Below are 12,533 nucleotides of genomic sequence, written 5' to 3'. Positions count from 1 at the left end.
TTATCGATGTAGGTCGGATGGTATTGCAAATGGGCCATATCGGTCCACTTTTACGTATAGACCCCATATAAAGGGACCTTCAGATTTGGAGCCTTGGATTTGGATTTTGGAGTCTCTAATAGAAGCATATTTCATCCGATCGGGCTGAAATTTGGTATATGGTGTTGGTATATGGTCTCTAACAACCATGCAAAAATTGGTCCATATCGGTCCATAATTATATATAGCCCCCATATAAAACGTTCTCCAGATTTGACCTCCGGAGCCTCTTGGAGGAGCAAAATTCATCCGATCCGGTTCAAATTAGGAACGTGGTGTTAGTATATGGTCGCTAACAACCATACAACAATTGGTCCAATCACACAAAAATTGGTCCATATCGGTTCAGAATCATGGTTGCCACTAGAGCCAAAAATAATCTACCAAAATTTTATTTCTATAGAAAATTTGTCAAAATTTTATTTCTATAGAAAATTTTGTCAAAATTTTATTCTGTTCATAATGAAATGTTCATCATCGTCAAAATTTTATTTCTATAGAAAATTTTGTCAAAATTTTATTTCTATAGAAAATTTTGTTCAAATTTTATTCGGTTCATAATCATGGTTGCCGCTCGAGCCAAAAATAATCTACCAAGATTTTATTTCTATAGAAAATTTTGTCAAAAGTTTATTTCTATAGAAAATTTTGTTACAATTTTATTGCTGTAGAAATTTTTGTCAAAATTTTCTTTCTATAGAAAATTTTGTGAAAATTTTTATTTCTATAGTAAATTTTGTGAAAATTTTATTTCTATAGAAAATTTTATTTCTGTAGAAAATTTTGTCAACATTTTATGTCTACTTTGTCAAACTGAATTATATACGTATTGGATCGATCTTTTTTGATTTAATATATACCACGTTTGGACTTACATACAATTTAGAAGATGGTGTTAGGAGGTTTTAAGATACCTTGCCATCGGAAAGCGTTACCGCAACTTAAGTAATTCGATTGTGGATGGCAGTGTTTAGAAGAAGTTTCTACGCAATCCATGATGGAGGGTACATAAGCTTCGGCCTGGCCGAACTTACGGCCGTATATACTTGTTTTTCTTTGTTGAACCAACCAGATTGTTCCAAAAACATTAGCAGACTGCTTAAGTTAACGTTTTCCAGATCCGCCAGTAATCTGAAGCTATATGCTCCTAAAAGTTGCTTGCGCTTTACACAAAATGCAGGACACTCACATAAGAGGTGTTTAATTGATTCTTTTTCCTCCGCATCATGACAGCTCATACAATAGTCATTATACTTCGCGCCAATAGTTTTTGCAAAATCGCCTATCAGGCAGCGACCCGTTATAGCAGATATCAGGAGTGATATCTGACGTCTCGAGAACATTAGCATATCTAGTGTGCGGTTTAAGTTGAAATGGGGCCATATTTGCTTGGTGTCGTTACAACCCTTGCAATTCTCCCATCGAACATTTGCCATCATAACAGCCTTCTCACGCAGCATGAGCTTGCAGGTAGCTAGGGGCATACCAACAAATTCCAGTTCCCCTGGAATATGTAAGGTAGTCCCTAGCCTTGCCAACTCATCCGCTTCGCAGTTCCCCGGTATGTTCCTATGGCCAGGCACCCATATTAGGTGAATATTGTACTGCTCAGCCATCTCATTGAGAGATTTGCGGCAGTCGATGGCCGTTTTCGAGTTGAGGAACACAGAGTCCAAGGATTTTATTGCAGGTTGACTGTCTGAGTATATATTAATGCCCACATTTTTTGGAACATTACTTCTCAGCCAATTAGTCCAGTCTTTTGTTTCGATTTACGTGAAATTTTGCACAGGGAGTAGAATTAACATTATAAATAGGCATACCCAATTTTGTTGAAATCGGTTCAGATTACAACCAAATTCAGAGTTCAATTAAAATTTTAGCAATGTGTGCCAAATTTCATGCAATTTAAATTTTTTCAATATTTATTTATTATAGCCACCACCATAGAATGGTGACGGGGGTATAATAAGTTTGTCATTCCGTTTGCAACACACCGAAATATCGATTTTCCACTATATAAAGTATATATAACAGGTTGGCTGATAAGTCCCCGGTCTAACAAAGAAAAACATATTTTTTTTGTCAAAATTCGTTTTTATTATTCAACATAGTTCCCTACAAGAGCGATATAACGATTATAATGACCTTCCAATTTTTTGATACCATTTTGGTAGTACTCCTTCGGTTTTGCCTCAAAATAGGCCTCAGTTTCGGCGATCACCTCTTCATTGCAGCCAAATTTTTTCTCTGCGAGCATCCTTTTGTGGTCTGAGAACAAGAAAAAGTCGCTGGGGGCCAGATCTGGAGAATACAATGGGTGTGGAAGCAATTCGAAGCCCAATTCATGAATTTTTGCCATCGTTCTCAATGACTTGTGGCACGGTGCGTTGTCTTGGTGGAACAACACTTTTTTATACCCTCCACCATAGGATGGGGGTATATTAACTTTGTCATTCCGTTTGTAACACATCGAAATATTGCTCTAAGACCCCATAAAGTGTATATATTCTGGGTCGTGGTTAAATTCTGAGTCGGTCTGAGCATCTCCGTCCGTCCGTCCGTCTGTTGAAATCACGCTAACTTCCGAACGAAACAAGCTATCGACTTGAAACTTGGCACAAGTAGTTGTTATTGATGTAGGTCGGATGGTATTGAAAATGGGCCATATCGGTACACTTTTACGTATGGCCCCCATATAAACGGACCCCCAAATTTGGCTTGCGATTGCTCTAAGAGAAGCACATTTCATCCGATCCGGCTGAAATTTTGTACGTGGTGTTAGTATATGGTCACTAACAACAATGCAAAAATTGATCCATATCGGTTCATTATTACATATAGCCCCCATATAAACCGATCCCCCGATTTGGCTTGCGGAGCCTCTAAGAGAACCAAATTTCCTTCGATCCGGCTGAAATTTGGTACATGGTGTTGGTATATGTTCTCTAATGACCATGCAAAAATTGGTCCACATCGGCCCATAATTATATATAACCCCCCCTATATAAACCGATCCCCAGATTTGACCTCCGGAGCCTCTTAGAGGAGCAAAAGTCATCCGATCCGATTGAAATTTGGTCCGTGGTGTTAGTATATTGTCTGTAATAACCACGCCAAAATTGGTCCATATCGGTCCATAATTATATATAGCCCCCATATAAGCCGATCCCCAGATTTGACCTCCGGAGCCTCTTAGAGGAGCAAAATTCATCCGATCCGGTTGAAATTGGGTACGTGGTGTTAGTATATGGTCTCTAACAACCATGCAAGAATTGGTCCATATCGGTCCATAATCATATTTTCTATAGAAAATTTTGTCAAAATTTTATTTCTATAGAAAATTTTTTCCAAATTTTACTTCTATAGAAAATGTTATCAAAATTTTATTTCTATAGAAACTTTAAACTTAATTATATACGTATTTAATCGGCCTTTTTTAGTTTAATATATACCACGTATGGACTATGTGGCATATATTACGGTGTTAGGAAGTTTTAAGATACCTTGCCATCGGCAAGTGTTACCGCAACCCAAGTAATTCGATTGTGGATGACAGTCTTCAGTAGAAGTTTCTACGCAATCCATGGTGGAGGGTACATAAGCTTCGGCCTGGCCGAACTTACGGCCTATATACTTGTTCTTCTTCATATGGGGCCGCTTTGCCGCGATTTCGACCTTCAAACGCTCCAATAACGCCATATAATAGTCACTGTTGATGGTTTTTCCCTTCTCAAGATAATCGATAAAAATTATTCTATGCTCATACTATGCCGTAATACACATCTATCGACCGACAAATCATAAATACGCTTTTGCGAAGTTGCCTCAAAATTGGTTCAGATTTAAATGTTTCCCATATTTTTTAGTAACATTGTGCTTCTCTAGAACTAAAATTTAAACCGGCTGATGTCCTGATTTAAATTTTAGTTCTAGAGATTTTGTAGAAGTAGAACAAATTGTCTACAAGTCGATTAAGATATAAATAACTGTATATGGGAATGTATACCTTCATGATGGAGTTGAGATGGTAACACAAATTTTGGTCTACAAAGTGGTGAAGGGTATAATATAGTCGGCCCCGCCCGACTTTAGACTTTACTTACTTGTTTATTCTACAGAATGTTAATATAGAGTCTTTTTGCATTACATGTGACCGTAAATGTATCGTCCAGAGATTTTATTTTTTACAAATGCCCCTGTTGTTGTATTGAAAATATATACTTTGAATCATCCAAAATGGAAAATTATTTATGTCGATAATAAGGTGTTATGTGCTATGGAACAGTACCGTCGTTGATGGTGGTATAGTACGTTTGTGTATAAAACAGGTTTTACTAACAAAACACAAATTTTAAATTTATCATAAGCCACCCTGTGTGTGTGTCAAGTATAAACACGGTATTACCAAATAACTGTTATTTAGTATGGGTTGATAACAGAGTTACTTTTTAACAGACTTTGTGAGCACCTGATAATTATTGACTCAAAATATATTCATTGTTTAAAACATATTTTTAGGCTAAACTCATTTTTTTATAAATGAATGATGCTATAAAATTTATACAATAATATTTATAATTTTAATAATAGTCTATGTCCATCGCTAATACATCATATGTTGCCGTAGGTCACTTACGAAGTTACTCCCTTTTTATTGAGATTAACTACTCACAGCAGAGCATTTGTATTCACCTCACTCATGCGAATGCTAATAGTCATACGCAAACTTGTCACCACTGCGTTTGAAATGAGAGTTGAATGCGACTTTGTCCCAAATATGCACAATTACAATTTGACTCATGTAATATATCTCATTTGCTAAAGAATCGTTGAAGTGGGATGAACGCCTTGTCTTGTGATACTCTGGAGAAAAAATGCAAGGTTTTTAGGCAATTGTAAAAATATTCACAGAAATGTGGATAAAGTACAATCGATACACCGGTGAATGGATACTAGCACATTTATTATGATGCAATACAAGTCAATCATATCCTAGTAAGGTATTCTTTACGTAGTTTCTTGATTATAACAGAGAAACTTATGTTATTGGTTTGTCAAGAATGAGGTTAGTATAACGTCGTAATGCAAGAAAATATGTTTTTTTTTTTTATGTGAATTTCTATATCGGCTATGGTATAAGATATACTGAAGGATTTAGCGCAAATACACTCAAAATACCAGTGAACCCACAAGGAAAAGGAATACAGGTTAATTTTAGGAATGTTTAAATAAACTGTAGACGCCGGTGTCACGAAAATGAGTAAATATTTTTCGATAAAATTTAGAAAATTTTTTACACATATTTAATTTGTTTCACTTGTTAAAGAAACCGAATGCTATAGTGTAGGGGAAACCATAATGACATCAGCGTTGCCAGAATTGTTTCACCAAAAACCGCTAGATTTGCCCAAAAAATAGCTAAAAAAAGCTAAAAAATTCTAAAAAATAGCTAGAAAAAAGCTAAATTTGTTTGTATCAAAAGTCACATTTTTGATTGAAATTTAACAAACTTAAAGGCTTTATTTCACTTACAATGCATATTATTTTCATTTTAGTTCCACTTCTGTGAGACTGTAACAATATCTAAGGCATTTAGCTCTGTTTGCGTATTCGATACATTTTGATTACTATCACAAATTTTTTACTAGAAGTCCTTCGTTTTGTGGGAGCTACCTTCCCAACACCTCTATTTTATTTACTTGTTATTTTAAAATATTAAATGATCTAAGCATGCTTTGGATTTGGTAAAAAAATGATTTGTCATTTTTTTAAATAAAATTTTAGTTTGGTTTTGAAATTGTGAAAAATTCGAAATACATTACTTTTATTTAAATTGTAGAAAATACCTATAGTTTACATTTCCCAGTAAAAACATTTTCATTTTCTTCATGAGCTATCAAAGTGCTTTAAAAACGTGCTAACGCCAACTTAAATTTCCAAATTCAGACTCGACTTCAAGTAGAAATTATTGTATATATACGTTTTTCTCTTTTTGAACGCTATTTTGGTTTGTGGTTAAGATGCAAAAACTCCTCACAGTTAAAGACTATTTCATTAATTCTTCCTTCTTTCATGAAAACATACCCATTTTTAAGTTGAATCACTTAATTATAAGGACAAAACGACTTTATCGTCTTTTGGACAAGGAAAACAGTTTATATAAAAGAAATTCACAAATGCTATTATAACCAAAATTCACGTTCGTATTTTTTCAGTGCACAAAGCTATTCACATCTACTATTTTAATTTAGTAATATCGTAATAACTTTAGAATATTATAATAACATAAAAAGGATAAACGAGTCAAATGATAATATTCCCAATAATTTACTGACAGTTTATCTAACAAATTTGTATAGTAATAGTAGATTTAAAGTTTACGAGAACTTTTATGTATATAATGAAAAAACTTTACAAGGTGTATTTGCTACAAAAATGCCCGCATAATGGCTGGACTCATTATTAATGTTTCAACTGAGCTTTGAAATATGTGGAAACCCTTATACTTGCAGCAAGGCTTAGATAAAAACGCCGATTTATCCATATTTCAATGGAAACATGTCGAAAATAAAAAAAAGCCAAAAATAGCTAAAAGGGTCATGAAAAAAAGCCAGAAAAAAAGCTAAAAGCTAAATGCATTTTTTTCCCGCTAAACGTCTTCAAAAAAAGCCAAATCTAGCGGGAAAAAAGCTAAATTGGCAACGCTGAATGACATTAACCTACATAGTTGCATGATTGCCCATCGGAAGATATATGGGAGCCACCGTGGAGCAGTGGTTAGCATGCCCGCCTTACATACATAGGGTCGTGGGTTCAACCCCGGTTTCGACCGAACACCAAAAAGTTTTTCAACGATGGATTACCCTCTCTCAGTATTGCTGGTGACATTGCCAGATTTTGAAGAGGCAAAAAAGCACATACGAAAAAAAGAGCACACTTTTTCAAATAAAATAAAAACATTTAATTCCATAATAATTTAAACATAACAAGTATATACAGCAGTAAGTTCGGCCGGGCCGAATCTTAAATACCCACCACCATGAACCAAATATTAGGGTTTCCTTTGAAATTTCAGGAGGGCTTGAGGACACTTCCCGAAGATAAATTTAAAGATTTCACCTATGAGGTCTATATCAGATTCTGGATTTATAAGAACCATTTTTGTTTAAGTTTTAGAGGAATCATTAAAATCTCTTATAAGTGTGCAAGAAAATTATAAAATAACGTCTTGATTTGAAATCTTAAATCTGTAGATTTTCACCCGAGAAGTAAAATCCGGAAATTTTACATTGAGTTTCAAGCAATTTTCATGATCAGTGCGCCTTCTATACCCTCAAGAAGTGAAGTCGGTCTCTATGGAGGCATTACCAAATAGACCGATAAAAACTTAATCCGATACACATTTTTGTGAGCCTAAAATACCAGAATATTTACAATTTCAAGCAAATCGGATAAAAACTACGGTTTCTAGAAACCCAAGGAGTTAAATCGGGAGATCGTTCTTATGGGGGCTATACTAAAATATGGACCGATACTCACCGTTTTCGGCACACCTCTTTATGGCCCGAAAATACCTCTAGATTTCCAATTTCAGGCAAATTGGCTAAAAACTTCGGATTCTAGAAGCCTAAGAAGTAAAATCGGGATATCGGTCTATATGGGGGCTATACCAAAACATGGACCGATACTCACCATTTGTGGCACACCCCTTTATGGTCCCAAAATACCTATAAATTTCCAATTTCAGGCAAATTGTATATAAACTACGGATTCTATAAACCCAAGATGTAAAATCGGGAGATCGGTCTATATGGGGGCTATACCATACCTATAACATGGAACGATACGGACCATTTTCGGCACACCTTTTGATGGTCCTCAAGTACCTCTAGATTTTCAATTTCAGGCAAATTGGCTAAAACCTACGGTTTCTATAAGCCCAAGACCCCAAATCGGGAGGTCGGTTTATATGGGGACCATACCAAAACATGGGCCGATGCTCACCATTTTTGACACACCTCTTTACGGTTCTAAAGTACCTCTCGATTTCCAATTTCAGGTAAATTGGATAAAAACTGCGGTTTCTATAAGCCCAAGAAGTAAAATCGGGAGATCGGTCTATATGGGGGCTATACCAAAATATGGACCGATACTCAGAATTTTTGGCACACGTATTTGTGGTCCTACAATACGTCTAGATTTCAAATTTCAGGTAAATTGAATAAAAACTGCGGTTTCTATAAGCCCAAGAAGTAAAATCGGGAGATCGGTCTATATGGGGGCTATACCAAAACATGGACCGATACTCACCATTTTTGGCGCACCTCTTTATGGTCATAAAATACCTCTAGATTTCAAATTTCAGGCAAATTGGATAAAGACTACGATTTCTATAAGCCCAAGACCCAAAATCGGGAGGTCGGTTTATATGGGGACTATATCAAAACCTGGACCGATATAGCCCATCTTCGAACTTGACCTGCCTGCAGACAAAAGACGAGTTTGTGCAAATTTTCAGCACGATTGCTTCATTATTGAAGACTGTAGCGTGATTACAACAGACAGACAGCCAGACAGACAGATAGACGGACATCGTTATATCGTCTTAGAATTTCTCCCTGATCAAGAGTATATATACTTTATATAGTCGGAAATCGATATTTCGATGTGTTACAAACGGAATGACAAACTTATTATACCCCCGTCATTCTATGGTGGTGGGTATAAAAAAGGTTCATAACATATACATAAAATAATCCACATAAAGTAAAACACTATTTAATTAGAAAATAACGGCGTAGGAAAATCTGGTAGTGTGACATTTACGTATGTTCAGTTTACTTTTACCATTTATTGAATCGCGTTGAAGTAATATTTGTAATTTTAGTACTTAAATAAAAATAGAGCAAATTTTTTTTTTGCCTATCTTGTTTTAAGAGCACATTTTGTAACAAGTATATACGGCCGTAAGTTCGGCCAGGCCGAATCTTATGTACCCTCCACCATGGATTGTGTAGGAACTACTACTAAAGGCTGTCATCCACAATCGAATTACTTGGGTTGCGATAACACTTGCCGATGGCAAGGTATCGTAAAACTTTTTAACACTGTCTTCTAAATTGTAAGTTAGTCCATAAGGGGTATATATTAAACAAAAAAAGGCCGATTAAATACGTATATAATTCAGTTTGACAAAATTTTCTATAGAAATAAAATTTTGACAAAATTTTCTATAGAAATAAAAACTTGACAAAATTTTCTATAGAAATAAAATGTTGACAAAATTTTCTATGGAAGTAAAATGTTGACAAAATTTTCTATAGCAATAAAATTTTGACAAAATTTTCTATAGAAATAAAATGTTGACAAAATTTTCTATAGAAATAAAATGTTGACAAAATGTTCTATAGAAATAAAATGTTGACAAAATTGTCTATAGAAATAAAATGTTGACAAAATTTTCTACAGAAATAAATTTTTTACAAAATTTTCTATAGAAATAAAATTTTGACAAAATTTTCTATGGAAATAAAATGTTGACAAACATTGCTATAGAAATAAACTTTTTACAAAACTTTCTATAGAAATGAAATTTTTACAAAACTTTCTATAAAAATAAAATTTGACAATTTTTACATGGCTGTTAGAGGCCATATACTAACGTAATGTACCAAATTTCAACCGCATCGGATGACTTTTGCTCATCCAAGAGGCTCCGGAGGTCAAATCTGGGGATCGGCTTATATGGGAGCTATATATAATTATGGACCGATATGGACCAATTTTTGCATGGTTGTTAGATACCGTATACTAACATCAGGTACCCAATTTCAAACGGATCGGATGAATTTTGCCCCTCCAAGAGGCTCCGGAGGTCAAATCTGGGGATCGGTTTATATGGGAGCTATATATAATTATGGACCGATATGGACCAGTTTTTGCATGGTTGTTAGAGATCATATACTAACACCGCGTACCAAATTTCAATCGGGTAGGATGAAGTTTGCTCCTCCAAGAGGCTCCGGAGGTCAAATCTGGGGATCGGTTTATATGGGAGCTATATATATTTATAGACCGATATGGACCAATTTTTGCATGGTTGTTAGAGACCATATACTAACATCAGGTACCAAATTTCAACCGGATCGGATGAATTTTGCCCCTCCAAGAGGCTCCGGAGGTCAAATCTGGGGATCGGTTTATATGGGGGCTATATATAATTATGGACCGATATGGACCAATTTTTGCATGGTTGCTAGAGACCGAATACTTAGACCACGTACCAAATTTCAACCGGATCGGATGAATTTTGCTGCTCCGGAAGGCTCCGCAAGCCAAATTTGGGGATCGGTTTATATGGGGGCTATACGTAAACGTGAGCCGATATGACCCATTTTCAATACCATCCGACCTACATCAATAACAACTACTTGTGCCAAGTTTCAAGTCGATAGCTAGTTTCGTTCGGAAGTTAGCGTGATTTCCACAGACGGACGGACAGCCGGACAGACGGACAGACGGACGGACGGACGGACATGCTTAGATCGACTCAGAATTTCACCACGACCCAGAATATATATACTTTATGGGGTCTTAGAGCAATATTTCGATGTGTTACAAACGGAATGACAAAGTTAATATACCCCCATCCTATGGTGGAGGGTATAAAAAAAGAGCACGTATCGCATCCCTAGTTTCAATGGTTGTCTAAGTGGTTTCAGCGCATTGTGGAACGTCGTTCGGATTCGGCTATAAAGGCCGGTATGCACCTCTTGTAAAATTTTCGTTAGCAAAAATTTATTTAAGTCTACAACAAAAAACGGTTTGTGTATGGATTGTGGAGAAACATAATGCACACAATCTAATCTAAAAATTGTTAATATTTGTTCCAAATATTCCACAAAACCTTTTACACACACAATGATTGTAATAAATTAAATGTTTGCCGAAAATTTCCTTAGTATAAATGGAAATGCAATGGTTAATATAACTTTGTCATTCCGTATGTAACACACCGAAGTATTGGTCTATGGGGTTCATAATGTATATATATATATTCTAGATCGTAGCGAAATTCTGAGTCGATCTAGCGATGTCCGTCCATCTGTTAATGTTAAGAAGTTTTGGGATACATTGCTATCGGTAAGTGTTACCACAAACCAAGTAATTCGATTGTGGATTACAGCTTTTAGTACAAGTTTTTACACAATCCATGGTGGAGGTACATAAGATTCGGCCTTGCCGAACTTACGGCCGCATATACTTGTTTTGTTTTTATTAATTCGCAACCATTACATTTTCACATCATGAACGCTACACTATGGGCGGAAATTGAAAATTTGCGGCAAAAATTATTTACCATCAATCTAGTATCTTCAAACATGGTATATCGATATTTCTTATCAAATGTTACCAACAAAAAGGGAGTCAATCCCCCTTATTCCAGGTGCGTTACTATAGAGGGGTCGAAATTCTAATTTCATGGAATACGTATACTCATAGATGGAGTTTAATTTATACTTGCTTGTTTTCCTTATTAAGAAAGCGCCTTATCACCAGAACTTGTTGTAAAAAGTAAAAACCAGTTGTCATTTTATTAAGATTAAACAAATATTAACCATCAAAATCACGTTCTTCGGTATCTAAGTCTAATTCCGTCCGTCTGTGTTTGTTGTTCACAGGATTCCGGTTGCAATTATTAACCGATGTTGATAAAATTTTGTACAACGTGTTTTCTTAGTAAAATGACAAACACTGTTGAATTTGGAAAAAATTGGATCGAAGTTAGATATAGCCCCCATATATATGTATCGCCCGATTACGACAAATGAGATCGTATTGCGCTTATTTTTTACCCGATTATCTTCAAATTTAACACAAAGTAATTTTGTGTAGTACCCTTAAAGTGAGCAAAATTTCATCAAATTCCGTTCAGATTTAGATATAGCTCCCATATATATGCATCGCCCGATTTTCCAAAATTTGACTATAAAATCCTTATTTTTTAACCAATCTTACTCAAACTTGGCAGAATGTAATCTTCTGTAGCACTAACTATACCTGCAAAAAATCATAAATCGGTTCAGATTTAGATATAACTCGCATATACACGTATCGTTCAATTTTCCCAATTTTGGCCATAGGACCCTTATTTTGGTTATCTTGTGGCTTTCACACTTCCTTTTGATGTACTTATATGTGTTTTAATTAATTTGCTTAATTCCTCGTCGATTTTATGTCGTATTTTACTTTTCCAGAAAGAATAGATAGCATTTTTATCTTTTTTATACCCTCCACCATAGGATGGGGGTATATTAACTTTGTCATTCCGTTTGTAACATATCGAAATATTGCTATAAGACCCCATAAAGTATATATATTCTGGGTCGTGGTGAAATTCTGAGTCGATCTAAGCATGTCCGTCCGTCCGTCCGTCTGTCCGGCTGTTCGTCCGTCTGTGGAAATCACGCTAACTTCCGAACGAAACAAGC

Source organism: Haematobia irritans, chromosome 4 (assembly GCF_050003625.1).
Source record: "Haematobia irritans isolate KBUSLIRL chromosome 4, ASM5000362v1, whole genome shotgun sequence".
Classification (NCBI taxonomy): domain Eukaryota; kingdom Metazoa; phylum Arthropoda; class Insecta; order Diptera; family Muscidae; genus Haematobia; species Haematobia irritans.
The sequence above is the reverse complement of the archived record's forward strand: the minus strand, read 5'-3'. Positions refer to the sequence as shown.